Here is a 22,586-nt window from a genome sequence, read left to right as displayed (position 1 = left end):
TATACTGTATATATACACATGTGTATATATATATATATATATATATATATATAAATATACAACACCTCTATTTATACACATGTATATATATATATATATATATATATATATATATATATATATATACACAACACCTCTATTTTTATACTGGCAGACTTTCTGCCAGTACTTAAGATGGCAGTGAGAAATTGTGTGGTGGGGGAGGGAAGGGAGGCTGTTTGAGTGGGGTCAGGGGGTGGGATGTGTCAGGTGGGAGGCTGATCTCTACACTAAAGCTAAAATTAAACATAGAAGCTACCTAATTAACCCCTTCACTGCTGGACATAATATACGCGCAGCAGCAGCATTTAGAGGCCTTCTAACTACCAAAAAGCAATGCCAAAGCCCTATATATGTCTGCTATTTCTGAACAAAGGGGATCCCAGAGAAGCATTTACAACCATTTATGCCTTTATTGCACAAGCTGTTAGTAAATAATTTCAATGAGAATCCTAAAGTTTGTGAAAAAGTAAGCGATTTTTTTTTTATCGGATTTGGCGGTGTGATGGTGGCATGAAATATACCAAAATGGGTCTAGATCAATACTTTGGGTTGTCTACTAAAAAACAATATATAAATGTGAAGGGTTATTTAGGGATTCCTGACAGATATCAGGGTTACAATGTAACTATCGCTAATTTTGAATAAAAATGCTTTGGAAATGGCAAAGTGCTACTTGTATTTATTGCCCTATAACTTGTAAAAAAAAAAGCAAAGAGCATGTAAATAACATAATTTATGCTTACCTGATAAATTCCTTTCTTCTGTAGTGTGATCAGTCCACGGGTCATCATTACTTCTGGGATATTACTCCTCCCCAACAGGAAGTGCAAGAGGATTCACCCAGCAGAGCTGCATATAGCTCCTCCCCTCTACGTCACTCCCAGTCATTCGACCAAGGACCAACGAGAAAGGAAAAGCCAAGGGTGAAGTGGTGACTGGAGTATAAATTAAAAAATATTTACCTGCCTTAAAAACAGGGCGGGCCGTGGACTGATCACACTACAGAAGAAAGGAATTTATCAGGTAAGCATAAATTATGTTTTCTTCTGTTAAGTGTGATCAGTCCACGGGTCATCATTACTTCTGGGATACCAATACCAAAGCAAAAGTACACGGATGACGGGAGGGATAGGCAGGCTCTTTATACAGAAGGAACCACTGCCTGAAGAACCTTTCTCCCAAAAATAGCCTCCGATGAAGCAAAAGTGTCAAATTTGGAAAATTTGGAAAAAGTATGAAGCGAAGACCAAGTTGCAGCCTTGCAAATCTGCTCAACAGAGGCCTCATTCTTGAAGGCCCAAGTGGAAGCCACAGCTCTAGTAGAATGAGCTGTAATTCTTTCAGGAGGCTGCTGTCCAGCAGTCTCATAAGCTAAACGAATTATGCTACGAAGCCAAAAAGAAAGAGAGGTAGCAGAAGCTTTTTGACCTCTCCTCTGCCCAGAGTAAACGACAAACAGAGAAGACGTTTGTCGAAATTCCTTAGTTGCCTGTAAGTAAAATTTTAGAGCACGGACTACATCCAGGTTGTGCAGTAGACGTTCCTTCTTCGAAGAAGGATTTGGGCACAAGGAAGGAACAACAATCTCTTGATTGATATTCCTGTTAGTAACTACCTTAGGTAAGAACCCAGGTTTAGTACGCAGAACTACCTTATCCGAATGAAAAATCAAATAAGGAGAATCACAATGTAAGGCTGATAATTCAGAGACTCTTCGAGCCGAGGAAATAGCCATTAAAAATAGAACTTTCCAAGATAACAACTTTATATCAATGGAATGAAGGGGTTCAAACGGAACGCCCTGTAAAACATTAAGAACAAGGTTTAAACTCCATGGTGGAGCAACAGTTTTAAACACAGGCTTAATCCTGGCCAAAGCCTGACAAAAAGCCTGGACGTCAGGAACTTCTGACAGACGTTTGTGTAACAGAATGGACAGAGCTGAAATCTGTCCCTTTAATGAACTAGCAGATAAACCCTTTTCTAAACCTTCTTGTAGAAAAGACAATATCCTAGGAATCCTAACCTTACTCCAAGAGTAACCTTTGGATTCACACCAATATAGGTATTTACGCCATATCTTATGGTAAATCTTTCTGGTAACAGGCTTCCTAGCCTGTATTAAGGTATCAATAACTGACTCAGAAAACCCACGTCTTGATAAAATCAAGCGTTCAATTTCCAAGCAGTCAGCTTCAGAGAAGTTAGATTTTGATGTTTGAAGGGACCCTGTATCAGAAGGTCCTGTTTCAGAGGTAGAGACCAAGGTGGACAGGATGACATGTCCACCAGGTCTGCATACCAAGTCCTGCGTGGCCACGCAGGAGCTATTAGAATCACTGATGCTCTCTCTTGTTTGATTCTGGCAATCAATCGAGGAAGCATCGGGAAGGGTGGAAACACGTAAGCCATCCTGAAGTCCCAAGGTGCTGTCAGGGCATCTATCAGGGCTGCTCCTGGATCCCTGGATCTGGACCCGTAACGAGGAAGCTTGGCGTTCTGTCGAGACGCCATGAGATCTATCTCTGGTTTGCCCCAACGTCAAAGTATTTGGGCAAAGACCTCCGGATGGAGTTCCCACTCCCCCGGATGAAAAGTCTGACGACTTAAGAAATCCGCCTCCCAGTTCTCCACTCCCGGGATGTGGATTGCTGACAGGTGGCAAGAGTGAGACTCTGCCCAGCGAATTATCTTTGATACTTCCATCATAGCTAGGGAGCTTCTTGTCCCTCCCTGATGGTTGATGTAAGCTACAGTCGTGATGTTGTCCGACTGAAACCTGATGAACCCCCGAGTTGTCAACTGGGGCCAAGCCAGGAGGGCATTGAGAACTGCTCTCAATTCCAGAATGTTTATTGGCAGGAGACTCTCCTCCTGACTCCATTGTCCCTGAGCCTTCAGAGAATTCCAGACGGCACCCCAACCTAGAAGGCTGGCGTCTGTTGTTACAATTGTCCAGTCTGGTCTGCTGAATGGCATCCCCCTGGACAGATGTGGCCGAGAAAGCCACCATAGAAGAGAATTTCTGGTCTCTTGATCCAGATTCAGAGAAGGGGATAAGTCTGAGTAATCCCCATTCCACTGACTTAGCATGCACAGTTGCAGTGGTCTGAGGTGTAAGCGTGCAAAGGGTACTATGTCCATTGCCGCTACCATTAAGCCGATTACCTCCATGCATTGAGCCACTGACGGGTGTTGAATGGAATGAAGGGTGCGGCAAGCACTTTGAAGTCTTGTTAGCCTGTCCTCTGTCAGGTAAATCTTCATTTCTACAGAATCTATAAGAGTCCCCAGGAAAGGAACTCTTGTGAGTGGAACGAGTGAACTTTCCTTTTCGTTCACCTTCCATCCATGTGACCTTAGAAATGCCAGTACTAACTCTGTATGAGACTTGGCAGTTTGAAAGCTTGAAGCTTGAATCAGAATGTCGTCTAGGTATGGAGCTACCGAGATTCCCCGCGGTCTTAGTACCGCCAGAAGAGCACCCAGAACCTTTGTGAAGATTCTTGGAGCTGTAGCCAATCCGAATGGAAGAGCCACAAACTGGTAATGCCTGTCTAGGAAGGCAAACCTTAGGTACCGGTAATGATCTTTGTGAATCGGTATGTGAAGGTAGGCATCTTTTAAATCTACAGTGGTCATGTACTGACCCTCTTGGATCATAGGTAAAATTGTCCGAATAGTCTCCATCTTGAACGATGGAACTCTTAGGAATTTGTTTAGGATCTTTAAGTCCAGGATTGGTCTGAAAGTTCCCTCTTTTTTGGGAACCACAAACAGATTTGAGTAAAACCCCTGTCCCTGTTCCGATCGTGGAACAGGATGGATTACTCCCATTAACAAGAGCTCTTGTACGCAGCGTAGAAACGCCTCTTTCTTTGTCTGGATTGTTGACAACCTTGACAGATGAAATCTCTCTCTTGGAGGAGAGTATTTGAAGTCCAGAAGGTATCCCTGAGATATTATCTCTAGCGCCCAGGGATCCTGGACATCTCTTGCCCAAGCCTGGGCGAAGAGAGAAAGTCTGCCCCCCACTAGATCCGATCCCGGATCGGGGGCCCTCAATTCATGCTGTTTTAGGGGCAGCAGCAGGTTTCCTGGTCTGCTTGCCCTTGTTCCAGGACTGGTTAGGTTTCCAGCCTTGTCTGTAGCGAGCAACGGCTCCTTCCTGTTTTGGTGCAGAGGAAGTTGATGCTGCTCCAGCTTTGAAATTACGAAAGGAACGAAAATTAGACTGTCTAGCCTTAGCTTTGGCTTTGTCCTGAGGCAGGGCATGGCCTTTACCTCTTGTAATGTCAGCGATAATCTCTTTCAACCCGGGCCCGAATAAGGTCTGCCCTTTGAAAGGTATATTAAGCAATTTAGACTTAGAAGTAACATCAGCTGACCAGGATTTTAGCCACAGCGCCCTGCGTGCCTGAATGGCGAATCCTGAATTCTTCGCCGTAAGTTTAGTAAGATGTACTACGGCCTCCGAAATGAATGAATTAGCTAGTTTAAGGACTCTAAGCCTGTCCGTAATGTCGTCCAGAGTAGCTGAACTAATGTTCTCTTCCAGAGACTCAATCCAGAATGCCGCTGCAGCCGTGATCGGTGCAATGCATGCAAGGGGTTGCAATATAAAACCTTGTTGAACAAACATTTTCTTAAGGTAACCCTCTAATTTTTTATCCATTGGATCTGAAAAAGCACAGCTATCCTCCACCGGGATAGTGGTACGCTTAGCTAAAGTAGAAACTGCTCCCTCCACCTTAGGGACCGTTTGCCATAAGTCCCGTGTGGTGGCGTCTATTGGAAACATTTTTCTAAATATCGGAGGGGGTGAGAACGGCACACCGGGTCTATCCCACTCCTTAGTAACAATTTCAGTAAGTCTCTTAGGTATAGGAAAAACCTCAGTACTCGCCGGTACCGCAAAATATTTATCCAACCTACACATTTTCTCTGGTATTGCAACTGTGTTACAATCATTCAGAGCCGCTAACACCTCCCCTAGTAATACACGGAGGTTTTCCAGTTTAAATTTAAAATTTGACATATCTGAATCCAGTCTGTTTGGATCAGAACCGTCACCCACAGAATGAAGTTCTCCGTCCTCATGTTCTGCCACCTGTGACGCAGTGTCTGACATGGCCCTAATATTATCAGCGCACTCTGTTCTCACCCCAGAGTGATCACGCTTACCTCCTAGTTCTGGTAATTTAGCCAAAACTTCAGTCATAACAGTAGCCATATCCTGTAATGTGATTTGTAATGGCCGCCCAGATGTACTCGGCGCTACAATATCACGCACCTCCCGATCGGGAGATGCAGGTACTGACACGTGAGGCGAGTTAGTCGGCATAACTCTCCCCTCGTTGTTTGGTGAAATTTGTTCAATTTGTACAGATTGACTTTTATTTAAAGTAGCATCAATACAGTTAGTACATAAATTTCTATTGGGCTCCACTTTGGCATTGCAACAAATGACACAGGTATCATCCTCTGAATCAGACATGTTTAACACACTAGCAAATAAACTTGCAACTTGGAATACAATTCAATTAGAATAAAATTAAAAACGTACTGTGCCTTTAAGAAGCACAGAAGATCTATGACAGTTGAAAATTAATAAATTGAAAACAGTTATAGTGTAAACAACACAACTTTAGCAAAGGTTTAATCCCATTAGCAAAGATAACAAATTCTGAAAGCAGGAAACAAATTACAGAATAAACGTTTTTTATCTCAGTCCACTATAATTCTCACAGCTCTGCTGAGAGAAATTACCTCCCTCAAAATAAGTTTTGAAGACCCCTGAGCTCTGTAGAGATAAACCGGATCATGCAGGAAATACAATGAGCTGCTGACTGAAATATTTGATGCGTAGCAAAAGCGCCAAAAAACGGCCCCTCCCCCTCACACACAGCAGTGAGAGAGAACAGAAACTGTCAGAAAAAAGATTAAGCAACTGCCAAGTGGAAAAATAGTGCCCAAACATTTATTCACTCAGTACCTCAGCAAATGAAAACGATTTTACATTCCAGCAAAAACGTTAAACATAATTTCTAGTTATTAAACAGCTTTATGTACTTCTTACAGTGTAATTCTAGTGAAGTACCATTCCCCAGAATACTGAAGTGTAAAGTATACATACATGACATTATATCGGTATGGCAGGATTTTCTCATCAATTCCATTGTCAGAAAATAAAAGCTGCTACATACCTCTATGCAGATTCATCTGCCCGCTGTCCCCTGATCTGAAGTTTACCTCTCCTCAGATGGCCGAGAAACAGCAATATGATCTTAACTACTCCGGCTAAAATCATAGCAAAAACTCTGGTAGATTCTTCTTCAAACTCTGCCAGAGAGGTAATAACACACTCCGGTGCTATTTTAAAATAAAAAACTTTTGATTGAAGATATAAAACTAAGTATAATCACCATAGTCCTCTCACACATCCTATCTAGTCGTTGGGTGCAAGAGAATGACTGGGAGTGACGTAGAGGGGAGGAGCTATATGCAGCTCTGCTGGGTGAATCCTCTTGCACTTCCTGTTGGGGAGGAGTAATATCCCAGAAGTAATGATGACCCGTGGACTGATCACACTTAACAGAAGAAATAGGGTATTTCTAAACTCAGGACAAAATTTACAAACTATTTAGCATTGGTGTTTTTTGGTGGGTGTAGATGTGCAACAGATTTTGGGGGTCAAAGTTAGAAAAGTTTTTTCCATTGTTCCTCATATTTTATGTTTTTTTTATAGTTAATTATAGGATATGATGAAAATAATGGTATCTTTAGAAAGTCCATTTAATGGCGAGAAAAACGGTATATAATATGTGTGGGTACAGTAAATGTGTAAGAGGAAAATAACAGCTTAACACAAACACCACAGAAATTTAAAATAGCCCTGGTCCCAAACAGTCAACAAATGGAAAAGTGGTCTGGTCACGAAGGGGTTAAATATGAATCTTCCCAGATATATACAACATAATGGTAGAAAATCTATTTAAGTGGGGCCATATCACAACTTTACAAATATATCATAATCTTTGTTTTATATAATTTATATGAAACAATGTTTTGTACTGAAATTTTTTTAAAAATCAGTTGTTTAAATATAAGTTAAATTGCATACTGCAGTATTGGTATTGTACTTCCTACTAATTCTCACTGTCAGACATTTTGTCATGTGCTCCACCCCCAGTCCTTTAACTTCTCTTGGTCTATACTGAGTTGTCTTTAAATCACACTGCAAGGGTGTGTGAGAGAGATAGGCACTAAAATGTTCATTTCAATTGTTATCTTGGATAGAGTTAAGAAAATAAAGAATTTGTATTTACATAGAGTGATAATATAATGAGATGTTCTTTTGGCAAATCAAATCAATTTAAAAGGACCATAAAATATAGAATTACAAAACCACAGATGCATAATAAAAATACAATGCAATAAAACATACTATGATTTTTAAGAAGAGCAGTAGATTGTCTTAAGATATTTTATTCTGCACCTGTATCATGTGACAGCTATCAGCCAATAACAGACTCATATTTTTATATAATGTAAACTCCTGCATATGCTAAGTAGGAGTCGGTGCCTCTGGTCATTTAAAAGGCTGTGTACAATTTGATAATGAAAATAAATTACAAACAGTATAAAGTTTATGAGAAATTTCACCTTTAGGTTTATTTTTTTAATGCAAAAACATAAATTATGATTACCTGATAATTTAATTAGGAGAGTCCACGGCTTCATTCATTACTTGTGAGAAATAAGAACCTGACCACCAGGAGGAGGCAAAGACAACCCCAGCCAAAGGCTTAAATACCTCCCCCACTCCCCTCATCCCCCAGTCATTCTGCCGAAGGAACAAGGAACAGTAGGAGAAATATCAGGGTATAAATGGTGCCAGAAGAACAAAAATTTAATTTAGGTACGCCCACCGTAGAAACGGGCGGAAGCAATGGACTATCCTCCTACAGATGGAAATTTAAATTATCAGGTAAGCATAATTAATGTTTTCCATTTTAATAGGAGGAGAGTCCACGGCTTCATACATTACTTGTGGGAAACAAATATCCAAGTTCTAGAGGACACTGAATGAAAAACGGGAGGGTAAAAGAGAGGCGGACCCTATTCTGAGGGCACCATGGCCTCAAAACCTCTCCCAAAAGCTGCTTCCACCGAAGCAAAAACATAAAATTTGTAAAACTTTGCAAAAGTTTGTAAGGAGGACCAGGTAGCCGCCTTAGAACTCTGCTCCATAGAGGCATCATTCTTGAAGGCCCACGAAGAGGCCACAGCTCTAGTTGAGTTAGCCATAACCCTCTGAGGAGGCTTATGTCCCACTGTCTCATAGGCAAAGCGAATCATGCTCCTCAACAAAAAGGATAGGGAAGTGAAATAGGCCCTCTGCCTTTTGCGCTTCCCCGAATACACACAAATAAAGACAAAGTCTGTCTGAATTCTTTTGTGGCCTGAAGATAGAATTTCAAAGCTCGAACCACATCCAAATTATGAAGCAACCTTTTCTTTGAAGAAGAAGAGTTAGGACACAAGGAAGGAGCTACTATCTCCTGATTGATGTTAAGATTAGACACAACCTTGGGAAGAAATCCCAACCCAGTGTGAAGAACAGCCTTATCAGTGTGAAAAACTAGGTAAGGAGGCTTACATTGCAAGGCCGCCAACTTAGAGACTCTGTGTGCTGATGCAAAAGCCAGTAGGAATAGAACCTTCCAGGAAAGTCATTTAATGTCAAGCGAATGCATAGGCTGAAACGGAGCCCTCTACAAAATCTTAAGAACCATGTTCAAGCTCCAAGGGGGAGTGGAATGTCGAAATACAGACCTAATCCTAGACAGAGCCTGAACAAAGGACTGAATATCAGGAAGCTCTGCAAGCTTCTTGTGTAACAATACAGATAAAGCCGAAATCTGTCTTTTTAATGAACTGGTGGCAAGTCCCTTCTCCAAACTGTCCTAGAGGAAGGACAGGATCCTGGATACCCTAACCTTATGCCAGGAATATCCACTTTCCTCAAATCAGGACAAGTAGGTCCTCCACACCTTATGATAGATGCGACTGGCTTCCTAGCTTGAATGAGAGTGTTCAATCTCCACGCAGTCAGCCTCAGAGAATCTAGATTTGATGCAGAAAGGGACCCTGTACCAGAAGATCTCAGAGACAAGGTAACCTTCATGGAGGAGATGATGACATCCCCACCAGATCCGCAAACCACATCCTCCGCGGCCATGATGGAGCAATCAGAATAGCCGAAGCTTGCTTCTACTTGATGTGGGCCACTACTCAAGGTAGAAATGGCAACGTTGGAAATATGTAGACTAGGTTGAACCCCCAAGGCACCACTAAGGCATCTATCAGCTCTGCCTGGGGATCTTTGGGCCGTAACCCGTATCTGGGTAGCTTAAAGTTGAGTCTGAACGCCATGTGATCTATCATCGGCATCCCCCATCTGTTGCAGATCTCCACAAATACCTCGGGATGGAGAGACTATTCCCCCAGATGAAACGATTGTCTTCTGAGAAAATCCGCTTCCCAGTTGTCAACACCCAGGAATCTGAATCGCTGATAGCAAGCAGTTGTGGGTCTCTGCCCATTGCAGAATCAGTAAAACTTCCCTCATGGTTAGGGAGCTTCTCGTTTCCCCTCGATGGTTGATGTAAGCCATTGAGGTAATGCCCGACTGGAATCGACTCCTCTCGAGTCCACCTGCCCTGTGCCTTCTTGGCACCCCAAACAGCTCCCCATCATGACAGACTTGCGTCTGTGGTCACAATCTCCCAGGATGGTCTCAAGAAGGATGTCCCCTGGGACAGTTGGTCTAGACAGATCCACCAATAGAGGGATTCCCTCATTCGGTTGTCCAGCGAAATCTATTGGGAGAGATCTGAGTGATTGCCGTTCCATTGTCTCAACATGCACAACTGAAGAGGTCTGAGATGGAACCTGGCGTATGGAATGACATATATGCTGGATACCATGAGCCCAATCACCTCCATACACCGGGCCACAGATGGCCTTGAAGAGGTCTGATCTGTAAGAAATATCTTCATGGATATGGAATCTATTATCGTGCCCAGGAATTCCACTCTGTTGCTGGGAACCAGGGAACTCTTTCCTATGTTTATCTTCCACTCATGAGATCGAAGGAGAAGAAGAGCCCTCAAATGGTCCTCTGTGAACTGCAGGACGGAGCCTGGACCAGGATGTCATCCAGATAAGGCGCCACTGTAATACCTCTGGCTCTCGCTACCGCGAGCAGCACTCCCAGAACCTTTGTAAAGACTTTTGGTGTAGTCTCCAGCCCGAATGGTAGGGCCACAAACTGGAAGTGTTGGCCCAGAAATGCAAATCTTAGAAACCTGAAGTGATCCTTGTGGATTGGTATGTGAAGGTAAGCATCCTTCAAATCTATTGTAGTCATGAACTGTCCCTCTTGAACTAGGGGCAGAATGGACCTGATTGTCTCCATCTTTATCGATGGGTCCGACAGAAACTTGTTTAAGCACTTTAGGTCTAGAATCGGGCGAAAAGTGCCACCATTCATTGTGACCACGAAAAGGTTTGAATAGTAACCTAGACCTCTTTCTGCTAGAGGTACTGGTACAATTACTCTGAGAGAGGAGAGATCCCTCACACACTCTAGAAAGGCATCTCTCTTCTCTGGTCTTGAAGATAGGTTTGACTAGAGGAATCTGTCCCTGGATGGATGAGACTTGAACCATATCCTGTAACCCTGGATGATGACCTCCAGAACCCAAGGATCCTGTACATCTCTCATCCAAGCCTCCAGAAAAAAAGAGATAATCTGCCCCAACATGATCCAGAGACGGATTGGGGTCCGCCCCATCATGCCAATTTTGTCTCGGTGGGCTTTTTGTTCTGCTTGGCTTTGTTCCAAGATTGAGCTGGTTTCCAAGATACCTTGGACTGCTCGGTTTTCACGGCAGGCTGCTGGCGTTGGGACTTGTTCGAACAAAAGGGACAAAAAGTAGAGCCATTAGGCTTATTCTTCTTATCTTGCAGTAGGAAAGCACCCTTGCCTCCCGTGACCGTGGATATAATAGAGTCTAGGCCTAGACCAAAAAGAACTATCCGCCGAAATGGAAAGGATAGTAATCTAGACTTGGAAGTCATGTCAGCAGACCATGACTTTAACCACAGTGCCCTTCGGGTTAACAGAGAAAAACCTGATGTCTTGGCATTCAGGCAAAAATCTGCATATTTGCATCAAAGATAAATGAATTAGCTACCCCTAAGGCCTTAATTCTTTCCTGTATCTCTTCGAGGGGAGTCTCCACCTTGACCATAGCTGACCAAGTGTTGCACCAGTAGGTAGCTGCTCCAGCCACTGCAGTGACCACCACTGCAAGTTGAAATACAAAACCTGTGTGCTGAAACATTTTTCTCAACATGGTTTCTAATTTTTTATCCATGGGCTCTTTGAATGATTAACTATCCTCGAGCGGGATAGTTGTGCACTTAGCAAGAATGGAGATAGCTCCATCCCCCTTAGGGACGACTCCCCGAAGCTCAAACAGTTTCTTAAAAGAAGAAGAGGGAGAAAAGGATGAGTCAAGTCTCTCCCATTCGTTCTTAATAATATTAGCCATCTTAACGGATCCGGGAAAGTCTGAGGTACCACCCTTTCCTTTTCTAGCTTAGGAATCGAAGGTTCCTCTGGTAGTTTCGTTTCCGGAATCTCCAATGTAGCAAGCACCTCTTAAGCAGAAAGTGCAAATGCTCCATCTTAAACCTAAAGTCTGGTTCCTCCGCAGCTGGATGTCTAGATGTCTCTGACTCTGACCCAGAAAGATTGTCCTCTGAAGATTTGGAGTTCATCAGCGGATAATCTGTCAGAGAGATCCAACGGAGTAGATGACCCCTGGGACGGATAGCAATGTTTCACCTTTCGCTTGCGCTTAGCAGGGCCTGGTAAGGCACTAAAAACCACAGACACCGCCGTTTGCAACTAATCAGCAAAATCTGGAGAACCCTCAGAGGTGGACGGCTCAGTTGTACTAAATATCTTATTCTTTTTAGATATTGCAAATTTATGAAAACATGTGGAACATAGTTGAGCAAGCGGATCTACCGGAACCTCCTCGCAATAAACACAGGTATTAGATTTGGTTAAAGAGGGAGTACCCTCTAACGCATAGGAGTTCTCCATAGCTTGCACCTTTATTATTAAATTACACCTTTATACCCCAATGGCCGAGGCACTCATCACCTGCTATTACCCGGACCCACAGAGAAACCGCTTAGTCTCCTGCAACCAAAATTCAAGAAAGAGTAAGTTGAAGAGACCACACCCAGTCACATGGAGTGCCATGCAGGAACTCCCCTGCATTAGGGAGAAAAAAGTGCCAAATCAGGCCGTTCAAATATCTCCCAAGGAAAACCTGACTGTTCGCACATTGCCAGAGCCTCATCTCAAACATTTCACAGCATCAAACACAAAGTAACATTATGCATAAATCCCACCCTGTTCAATAACCCCCTTTCCAGGGCTATTAAGCCTTGATTCTATACAGATAAAGGAGTCACACTGTGACCCTGTCTTCTTGCGTTATTATATGTGTATAAATGAAACAATCTTACCAGAATCTATGCTGTGGAACAGGAACACAGCCTCTCAAGTGTGACAGTGTAGTAGCATCACTCCTGACATGGACTTGAGTGTAGAAAGTAGTCAGTGAAACTCATCAACACTGATTGCTTATGGAGCTGTTAATATGAGTCGGGATGGTTTCACAGAAAGACTCTCCCTGCATCTCCGGACTCCAGCTTTTATCCATGCTCTCAGTGAGAGGCTGACAGGATTACTTAAAACTCCAGTCCCATTTGGAAGAGTACTACCCTCTATAGGAGACTACTTCTGAATCTTCCGACACTTCTCTGCCAAACTCCTGTGACGAAAGGCGAAGAATGACTGGGGGATGAGGGGAGTGGGGGAGGTATTTAAGCCTTTGGCTGGGGTGTCTTTACCTCCTCCTGGTGGCCAGGTTCTGTATTTCCCACAAGTAATGAATGAAGCCGGGACTCTCCTCCTATTAAGATGGAAATAACTATTTGCTATTTTATACACCGGTAAAACAAGTCATTAGAAACACATTAAAGGGACAGCAAATTCAAAATTAAACTTTTATTATTCAAATTTAAACAACTTTCCAATTTCCTTCTATTAGCAAATCTGCTTTATTCCCTTGGGGACATTTGTGGCAAAGCATATAATGCACTATGGTGCACTAGCTGCTGATTAGTGGCACATACAAGCCTCTTGCCATTGGCTCACCTTATGTGCTCAGCTAGCTCCTAGTAGTTAATTGCTGCTGCTTCGATAAAGGATATCTAGAGAATGAAGCAAATATAATATAAGTCAGTTGGAAAGTTTCTTTAAAATAATATGTTCTATTTGAATAATGAAAAACATTTGGGATTTTATGTTATTTTAAGGGAAAAACAAATTTACAGGACACTGTCCCTTTAAGTGTGTGATCATGTGACAAACAGCAGCAGCTGAAGGTGCAGAATATACTTACTAAGGTCTTTACTAACAACAAGAATCAGTCACAGATCAGTGGGATAAACGTTCTGATGATAAACAGGTGCAGCTAATAGAAAACATAAATTATGCTTACCTGATAATTTCATTTTCTTCTGTGTTAGAGTCCACAGCCGCATTCTTTACTTGTGGGAAATACAGGGAGTGCAGAATTATTAGGCAAATGAGTATTTTGACCACATCATCCTCTTTATGCATGTTGTCTTACTCCAAGCTGTATAGGCTCGAAAGCCTACTACCAATTAAGCATATTAGTTGATGTGCATCTCTGTAATGAGAAGGGGTGTGGTCTAATGACATCAACACCCTATATCAGGTGTGCATAATTATTAGGCAACTTCCTTTCCTTTGGCAAAATGGGTCAAAAGAAGGACTTGACAGGCTCAGAATAGTCAAAAATAGTGAGATATCTTGCAGAGGGATGCAGCACTCTTAAAATTGCAAAGCTTCTGAAGCGTGATCATCGAACAATCAAGCGTTTCATTCAAAATAGTCAACAGGGTCGCAAGAAGCGTGTGGAAAAACCAAGGCGCAAAATAACTGCCCATGAACTGAGAAAAGTCAAGCGTGCAGCTGCCAAGATGCCACTTGCCACCAGTTTGGCCATATTTCAGAGCTGCAACATCACTGGAGTGCCCAAAAGCACAAGGTGTGCAATACTCAGAGACATGGCCAAGGTAAGAAAGGCTGAAAGACGACCACCACTGAACAAGACACACAAGCTGAAATGTCAAGACTGGGCCAAGAAATATCTCAAGACTGATTTTTCTAAGGTTTTATAGACTGATGAAATGAGAGTGAGTCTTGATGGGCCAGATGGATGGGCCCGTGGCTGGATTGGTAAAGGGCAGAGAGCTCCAGTCCGACTCAGACGCCAGCAAGGTGGAGGTGGAGTACTGGTTTGGGCTGGTATCATCAAAGATGAGCTTGTGGGGCCTTTTCGGGTTGAGGATGGAGTCAAGCTCAACTCCCAGTCCTACTGCCAGTTTCTGGAAGACACCTTCTTCAAGCAGTGGTACAGGAAGAAGTCTGCATCCTTCAAGAAAAACATGATTTTCATGCAGGACAATGCTCCATCACACGCGTCCAAGTACTCCACAGCGTGGCTGGCAAGAAAGGGTATAAAAGAAGAAAATCTAATGACATGGCCTCCTTGTTCACCTGATCTGAACCCCATTGAGAACCTGTGGTCCATCATCAAATGTGAGATTTACAAGGAGGGAAAACAGTACACCTCTCTGAACAGTGTCTGGGAGGCTGTGGTTGCTGCTGCACGCAATGTTGATGGTGAACAGATCAAAACACTGACAGAATCCATGGATGGCAGGCTTTTGAGTGTCCTTGCAAAGAAAGGTGGCTATATTGGTCACTGATTTGTTTTTGAATGTCAGAAATGTATATTTGTGAATGTTGAGATGTTATATTGGTTTCACTGGTAAAAATAAATAATTGAAATGGGTATATATTTGTTTTTTGTTAAGTTGCCTAATAATTATGCACAGTAATAGTCACCTGCACACACAGATATCCCCCTAAAATAGCTATAACTAAAAACAAACTAAAAACTACTTCCAAAACTATCCAGCTTTGATATTAATGAGTTTTTTGGGTTCATTGAGAACATGGTTGTTGTTCAATAATAAAATTAATCCTCAAAAATACAACTTGCCTAATAATTCTGCACTCCCTGTAAGAACCTGGCCACCAGGAGGAGGCAATGACACCCCAGCCAAGGGCTTAAATACTCCTCCCACTTCCCCCATCCCCCAGTCATTCTGCCGAGGAACAAGGAACAATGGAAAAATATTAAGAAAACGGGCGGGGGGCTGTGGACTCTTTCTCACGGAAGAAAATGAAATTATCAGGTAAGCATAATTTATGCTTTTCTTCCTAATAGGAAAGAGTCCACAGCTGCATTCATTACTTGTGGGAAAACTATACTCAAGCTAAAGAGGACACTGAATGCCAAAACGGTAGGGTAAGAGGCGGCCCAATCTGAGGGCACCAGACCTGAACCACATTCCCATAAAGAAAAATTCCTGCTTCGTCCGTAAACAGGGAACAAAAATAAGGTAAGAAAATAGCCCCAGGACACTAATCAATAGACAGCCCCAAAGCTTGGCTAGAGACCGCAAGCAGACGCAACCGAGCCAACAGGCCTCAAAAGACACCATCGCTCAGAGGCAGATCCCAGCCACACACCCCCTGACCAATTAGGGGACCCTGACTAACAACTCCCAGAGGGAAGAAATAAGGTAGAAGGAGAAAGGAACTAGAACCAGGTCTTCCTGAATACAAACAAAGTCCAGCTCGTGAGGCTCAAGAAAGCCCAACACAACCGCACAGACGGCTAGAGAGTACGCCCTAGCGCAAACTGTGTAAGCAAGCAGGAAAACCTCCTTGCCCAGCTACCCAGGGAACCAAGGCGTTCACCCCAGACTGCAAAAGAGACTGAGGGTGCCACCCAAACGAAAAACCCTGCAGCCAAAGAAGAGGGACCAGCAAGACAAAAAAGCCCCTAGGCAACAGAGAGATTACCCAGAGGATTCAAAACCAACAGAGGGCTCAAGACCAGAGCCATAACCTGACCAAAAACCTGGTCAGACAATTCTCATCCAAGTAAAAACCTGAAAACCGGGGAATTACATTAAAACCCAGGAAAAGGACTGTGAAAATCGCAGAACCGATCCCAAGGTGAAAGAACCCTTGACACAGAGCCAAGCTCTACGATATCCAGAAACCAGGGTCTCACCTCGGCACCCAACTCCAAGGGACGGAAGAAACAATTGGGAACACAAGTTCCATTATCGAGAAGAACCCAAAGGCAAACCTTAATGACCGGGTTCCTGCCAGAGATAAACCTCCAGCAGCAGGTAGAGGTGAACTAGCCTCCCCTGCGTGGCAAGCCACAAGCTAGCCACTCAACAGCAATGGCTGCCGGATCTACACGAAACTGGGTCCCAAAAGAAAAGTGGAAGAACCAGTCCAAGAGACCCCAGAGGTACCTTCAGACCAGACCTAGTATATCCTAGAAGGCTAAACCACCCAAAGGGCAGCAAAAGGCATAAAAAAGGCCCCAAACCGCACATAGTGGAGAAGGCCCCACCCCCCTAGAAGGGGAGCAAGAGAGCGACATGGCGTAACTCCACCAACCCAGTCACCGGGATGCAGACCAACACAGAGTAACCCAATCTCTCCCGCCATCTGGACCGAAAGTCCACGATGTAGATGTATAGTGCAGTTTGTGAAAAAGTGAAAAGTCAAGGTTCCGCCGGACCAGCCAGACGCAACATGCGGCACTAACTAACTGACAAGGTGCACAGTAAACTCTGGACCAATGAGTCAGTGAACAACTTCCATGGAAGTAACTAAATAAATCAATCCCAGAAATTCCCAAAGGAAAACAGATAATCAAATAAAATAAATCTTAACCGGATGAAAAGAAAATAAGGCAATCCGTAGGTATCTGCCAAAGAAAGAACCAGGCCTCCACAGGACCCGCCAAACGAAAACCGGAACTTTCAAGAAAAAATTCTGGGAAAGATCACAATAGACCGACAGGAGATTACATCATCCCCACTAGTCTAGCTAGACGTACCATTTGAGGACTGAGAATTTCCATGCTGATAAAGGAGAGGATCCCCCAACAACTGGAAAAGATGTTGTAGTAGGACATGCAGCCGTGCAATCCTATAACGAAAAGCACAACATGGAGGAACAGTCAACCCCGGAGGGAACTGTATAGGCCCACCCGAGGTCTGGATAATCAGGCAAGAACACAACCACGTATAAACCTCTGGGTCTTGCAGGCAAATTATCACCATCAATATATTAAAACGTAAATGTACTACAACTTCCAGGGGCAACAATCCACCCTGTACAAAGGGAAAATTAACATTAGGGTTACCCGCAAATGTAGTAGAAGGGTGCGGTTGGGAATTCGCCTCTTGAAGGACAGAACCCCCAGAGACTGATGGCTCAGCAGGCCCATGGTTCCCAGAGCCCAAGAAGAGCGCACAAGAGACATGAATGGTTGACACGTGTCAACGGGACCAATGTACATTCCTCACAAGAGGAAGAATCAGTATCTGAAATTACAATAGTCTCAGCGTCTGAATCCTCCATGGCTGAAAAGACTATACCAAAAAGGAAAAAAGGAATATATAAAAAACTAACGGCACCTGACACCCACAATGGCTGGGGCACTCACCACCTCCTATGACTAGACCTCAGCGAAGCAGACTTTCTTCGTTGCCACATGGTCAACGACGCCCGGTCACAAGGTGAACCGTATAGTCCAAAAAGCGGCAACAAGGCCCCACTGAAAATTTTCAAAGCAATTCTTTGTCCTTGAAATGCTAGTTGTCTCAGCCCCAGAGCCAATACCCACTACACAAGGCAGGTTAAATCACATAAGAAACATGATTAACCCCTTAATGACCGACGACGTGCAGGGTACATCCTCTAAAGAAAATACAGTGAACGACCGAGGATGTACCCTGCATGTCGTCGGTCTGGAAAGCAGCCGCATGAAGAGAGAGCCACTCAATGGCCGGTATCGTTGGTGGGTGGGAGCAGACGTGGGAGGCGGGTGGGCGGTCGTCAATGGGCTGTGTGATGTGGAGGGGGCGGGATCAGCGGACACGTACACGGACACGCGCGCTGCAAGGGGGGGCAGTGGACGGGCGCATGCACGGGGTGGGTGGGAACCGCTACACTACAGAAAAAAATGTATTCTATAAGTGGGAGAAAGGGGGTATTTTAATTTTTTTAAAAATCAATCAGGGAGGGGGTGGGGGATTGGTCTTTGGGGGGAAGCTACACTACAGAAAAGGGGAAAAAATAAAAAAAACACAATTTTATTTTAAACTGGGTACTACAGACAGCTGCCAGTTCCCAAGATGGCACCCATTAAGGTAGAGGGGGAGGGTTAGAGAGCTGTTAGGGGGCGATCAGGGAGGTTGGGGACTAACGGGGGATCCTACACAGTAGCATATGTAAATAAACTTTAACAAAAACTTGCTGTTTGGAAGGGATCAGGGGGTCTGATGTGTCAGGTGGAAGGCTGATCCCTAAACTAAAGCTAAAATTAACCCTGCAAGCTCCCTAACTAACCCCTACACTGCTGGGCATAATACGCGTGTGGTGCGCAGCGGAATTTAGCGGCCTTCTAATTACCAAAAAGCAACACCAAAGCCATATATGTCTGCTATTTCTAAAACAAATGGGATCCCAGAGAAGCATTTACAACCATTTGTGCCATAATTGAACATGCTGTTTGTAAATGATTTCAGTGAGAAACTTAAAATTGTGAAAAAGTGAACGATTTTTTGTATTTGATCGCATTTGGCGGTGAAATGGTGGCATGAAATATACCAAAATGGGCCTAGATGAATACTTTGGGTTGTCTACTAAATAAATATATACATGTCAAGGGATATTCAGGGATTCCTGAAAGATATCAGTGTCCCAATGTAACTAGCGTTAATTTTGAAAAAAAGTGGTTTGGAAATAGCAAAGTGCTACTTGTACTTATTGCCCTATAACTTGCAAAAAAAGCAAACAACATGTAAACATTGGGTATTTCTAAACTCAGGACAAAATTTAGAAACTATTTAGCATGGGTGTTTTTTGGTGGTTGTAGATGTGCAACAGATTTTGGGGGTCAAAGTTAGAAAAAGTGTGTTTTTTTTCCATTTTTTCCTCATATTTTATAATTTGTTTTATAGTAAATTATAAGATATGATAAAAATAATGGTATCTTTATTGTTTTAATGGAGAGAAAAACGGTATATAATATGTGTGGGTACAGTAAATAAGTAAGAAAAAATTACAGCTAAACACAAACGCAGCAAAAATGTAAAAATAGCCTTGGTCCCAAACGGACAGAAAATGGAAAAGTGCTGTGGTCATTAAGGGATTAAAGGACCGCCCCACCATTCACAAATCCAACCTAAGGAAGGAATTATCCCTTGATTCCCAGATTGGTACAGAGGTGCCTCACTGAGACCCATACTTAGCTGTCACAATAAATCACATTACAGTCTTAGTAATAAAATGAAACGATCTTACCGGAATCTACGCCGTGGAACAGGAACACGGCCTTTCAAGTGTGACGGATAGTAGCGTCGCCTCTGCTATGGACTTGAGAGAAGATAGCAGGTAGCGAAGCGAAGTTCGGCAACGCCAAGTGCTAAAGGAGCTGTTAATATGAGTCGGGATGGTATCGCAGAGAGAACTCCAACTGTATCGCCGGACTCTAACATTCACCCAGGCCCTCACTGAGAGACTGACATGACTACTTAAAACTCCCTTCCCATGACGAAGAGTAATACCCTCCCATAAGAGACATTTTAAAAATAAAATAAAAATACAATAAATAAAATAAAAACTTCTGACACTTCTCTGCCAACCTCCTTGAACAAAAGGCAAAGAATGACTGGGGGATGGGGGAAGCGGGAGGAGTATGTAAGCCTTTGGCTGGGGTGTCTTTGCCTCCTCCTGGTGGCCAGGTTCTTATTTCCCACAAGTAATGAATGCGGCTATGGACTCTTTACCATTAGGAAGAAAATAAGAAATGTATTATAAAATAACCTCATTAGAAATAAAATAATATGCAGATCACAAGATATTTATGATTAGATCAGTATATGTGATGAGACTGATACAGCAGGGCCATAAGCTGAGTGATATTTATTACTGGAGCAAATAGCAGCTTCAGACTAATATTAAATAAAAATTGTTTATCAGGGCTCTACAGTTAATTATAAACCTATAGGGAAATACAGGATTCTAATTGGCTGATATTTAAAAATCTAATTGCTCATTGGATAACAGGAACAACCCCCACAAATGTATTATTGGACAAAATATGGTTTGGCTCTGCTACAAACATTCATTTTACAAACTGCTGTAAATCAATATGTATTAAATTAGCCTCTTTAAATGAAAGAACTAAACATTAAATTAAATAACACATCATTAAAAAAAATAGAAAAAAAAATAAATAAATGCAGTGGCATTTTTATATAAACTCAGTTTCTTATATGAAGTTAAATATTTTATCTTTATCATAACAAAATACAGAACAATATTTTCTCATCATTATATAAAACACAACAGTGTGAGGCTGTTAATAAAGATTTATGTCAGGGTTTGCATATTACCATAGCAGAAGCTCTGTAAGTATGAAGTCTCTCTGGTTCCTCCTGTGATATCACTGAGTGTTACACATATATTTATACTAATGTGGGAGGGTCACCTTTCTCTGTGTGACTCACATGAGTACAACTTGTCAGTTGGGAGACAATGAGAGGGTCACACCTGGCCTTTTGTTCTCATATAGATGTCTATTGTCCCCTCTGGTGTCACATGAATACAGAGTCCCTGCCTCCCCCTCAGGGTGTGATTATCATATGGATCCGTAAGGAGGTAACAAAGTGTTTATTTAAATGTGGGAGTATTTTCTGTTGTGTCCTAAAATGTCCCAGGATACAGCAATATATTATTTTTTAATTGATGGAAATTATTATTTTAACATAATTTATTTGCAAACGGACATATAATATTAACGTTATTTTCCCAGATCGATTTCCCAACCTCTTAACCAACCTCCTCAGTATGATCCCCCTCTCCCTCCTCCCTCCTTTTCCCTCCCTGTTGCTCTGAGGTTTTTTTTTCCGTAGCATAGCAGTCCTGCCCCTAACACCCGCCTCTCGCCCCCATCAGCAATGGGCCACCCACCTCCCTCTCTCCTTAACCTCCCACCCATCAACGATTGGCACCACTGCTGCCCGATGCAGAGAGGGCCACAGAGTAGTCCTTTCTGCATCAGTATCTCTGCCTCTCTATTTCTGCAATGCCCCACTTGTGGGGCATGCAGAAATAGCGCCATCTTGCTACTTTTAGTGAGATCACAGCAGAGAGAAGCCCAGGACAGCAGCGTAGTACAGGGTACAATGCTGGTCCCTAAGGGCTTAACGACCAGCATCGTACAGGGTACGGTGCTGAACGTTAAGGGGTTAAACAAAAAACATAGATCTGCATTGAAGTCAAATTAAAGTTGTTTGTAAACTTATTTTATCTCGAGGAACAAAGGAAGGCCCCAGTGAAAAAATGCACAAAGTGCTATATCTTTTATCAAGACAGAAAGAAATGGAAACAATATAAAGTACAGTTTCTATTCCAAAATTTTAAATATCTTATTTGGCATTAAGTTAAGATAAGCTGTACACTGCTAGTGCAGGTTAAAACATCAATTACTGTTGGGGAATATCACTCCTGGCCAGCAGGAGGAGGCAAAGAGCACCACTGCAAAGCTGTTAAGTATCACTTCCCTTTCCACAATCATTTGACCAAAGGAAAAGGAGAGAAAGGAAATAACACATGGTGTAGAGGTGCCTAAGGTTTTAAAAAACTGTCTGAAAACAAGGCAGGGCCGTGGACTCACTGTGTCAAGAAAGAAATACATCTATCAGGTAAGCATACATTTTGTTTTCTTTCTTAAGACACAGTGAGTCCACGGATCATCAATTACTGTTGGGAATCAATACCCAAGCTAGAGGACACAGATAATTAGGGAAGGACAAGACAGGTAACCTAAACAGAAGGCACCACTGCTTGAAGAACCTTTCTCTCAAAAGAAGCCTCAGCCGAGGAAAAAAAGTATCAAATTTATAGAATTTAGAAAAATTGTGCAAAGAAGACCAGGTCACAGCCTTACAAATCTGTTCTACAGAGGCCTTTGTTTTTGAAGGCCCAAGAAGAAGAAACCACACTAGTGGAATGAACTGAAATTCTTTCAGGAGGCTGCTGTCCAGCAGTCTCATATGCCAAAAGAATAATACTTCTCAACCAGACAGAAACAGTAGCTTTCTGACCCTTAAGTTTTCCAGAAAAGAAAATAAACAATGCAGAAGACTGACAAAAGTCATTCTTAGCCTGCAAATAGAATTTAAGAGCCAGC

Source organism: Bombina bombina, chromosome 5, assembly GCF_027579735.1.
Source record: "Bombina bombina isolate aBomBom1 chromosome 5, aBomBom1.pri, whole genome shotgun sequence".
In the NCBI taxonomy this organism is placed as follows: Eukaryota; Metazoa; Chordata; class Amphibia; order Anura; family Bombinatoridae; genus Bombina; species Bombina bombina.
The sequence above is the reverse complement of the archived record's forward strand: the minus strand, read 5'-3'. Positions refer to the sequence as shown.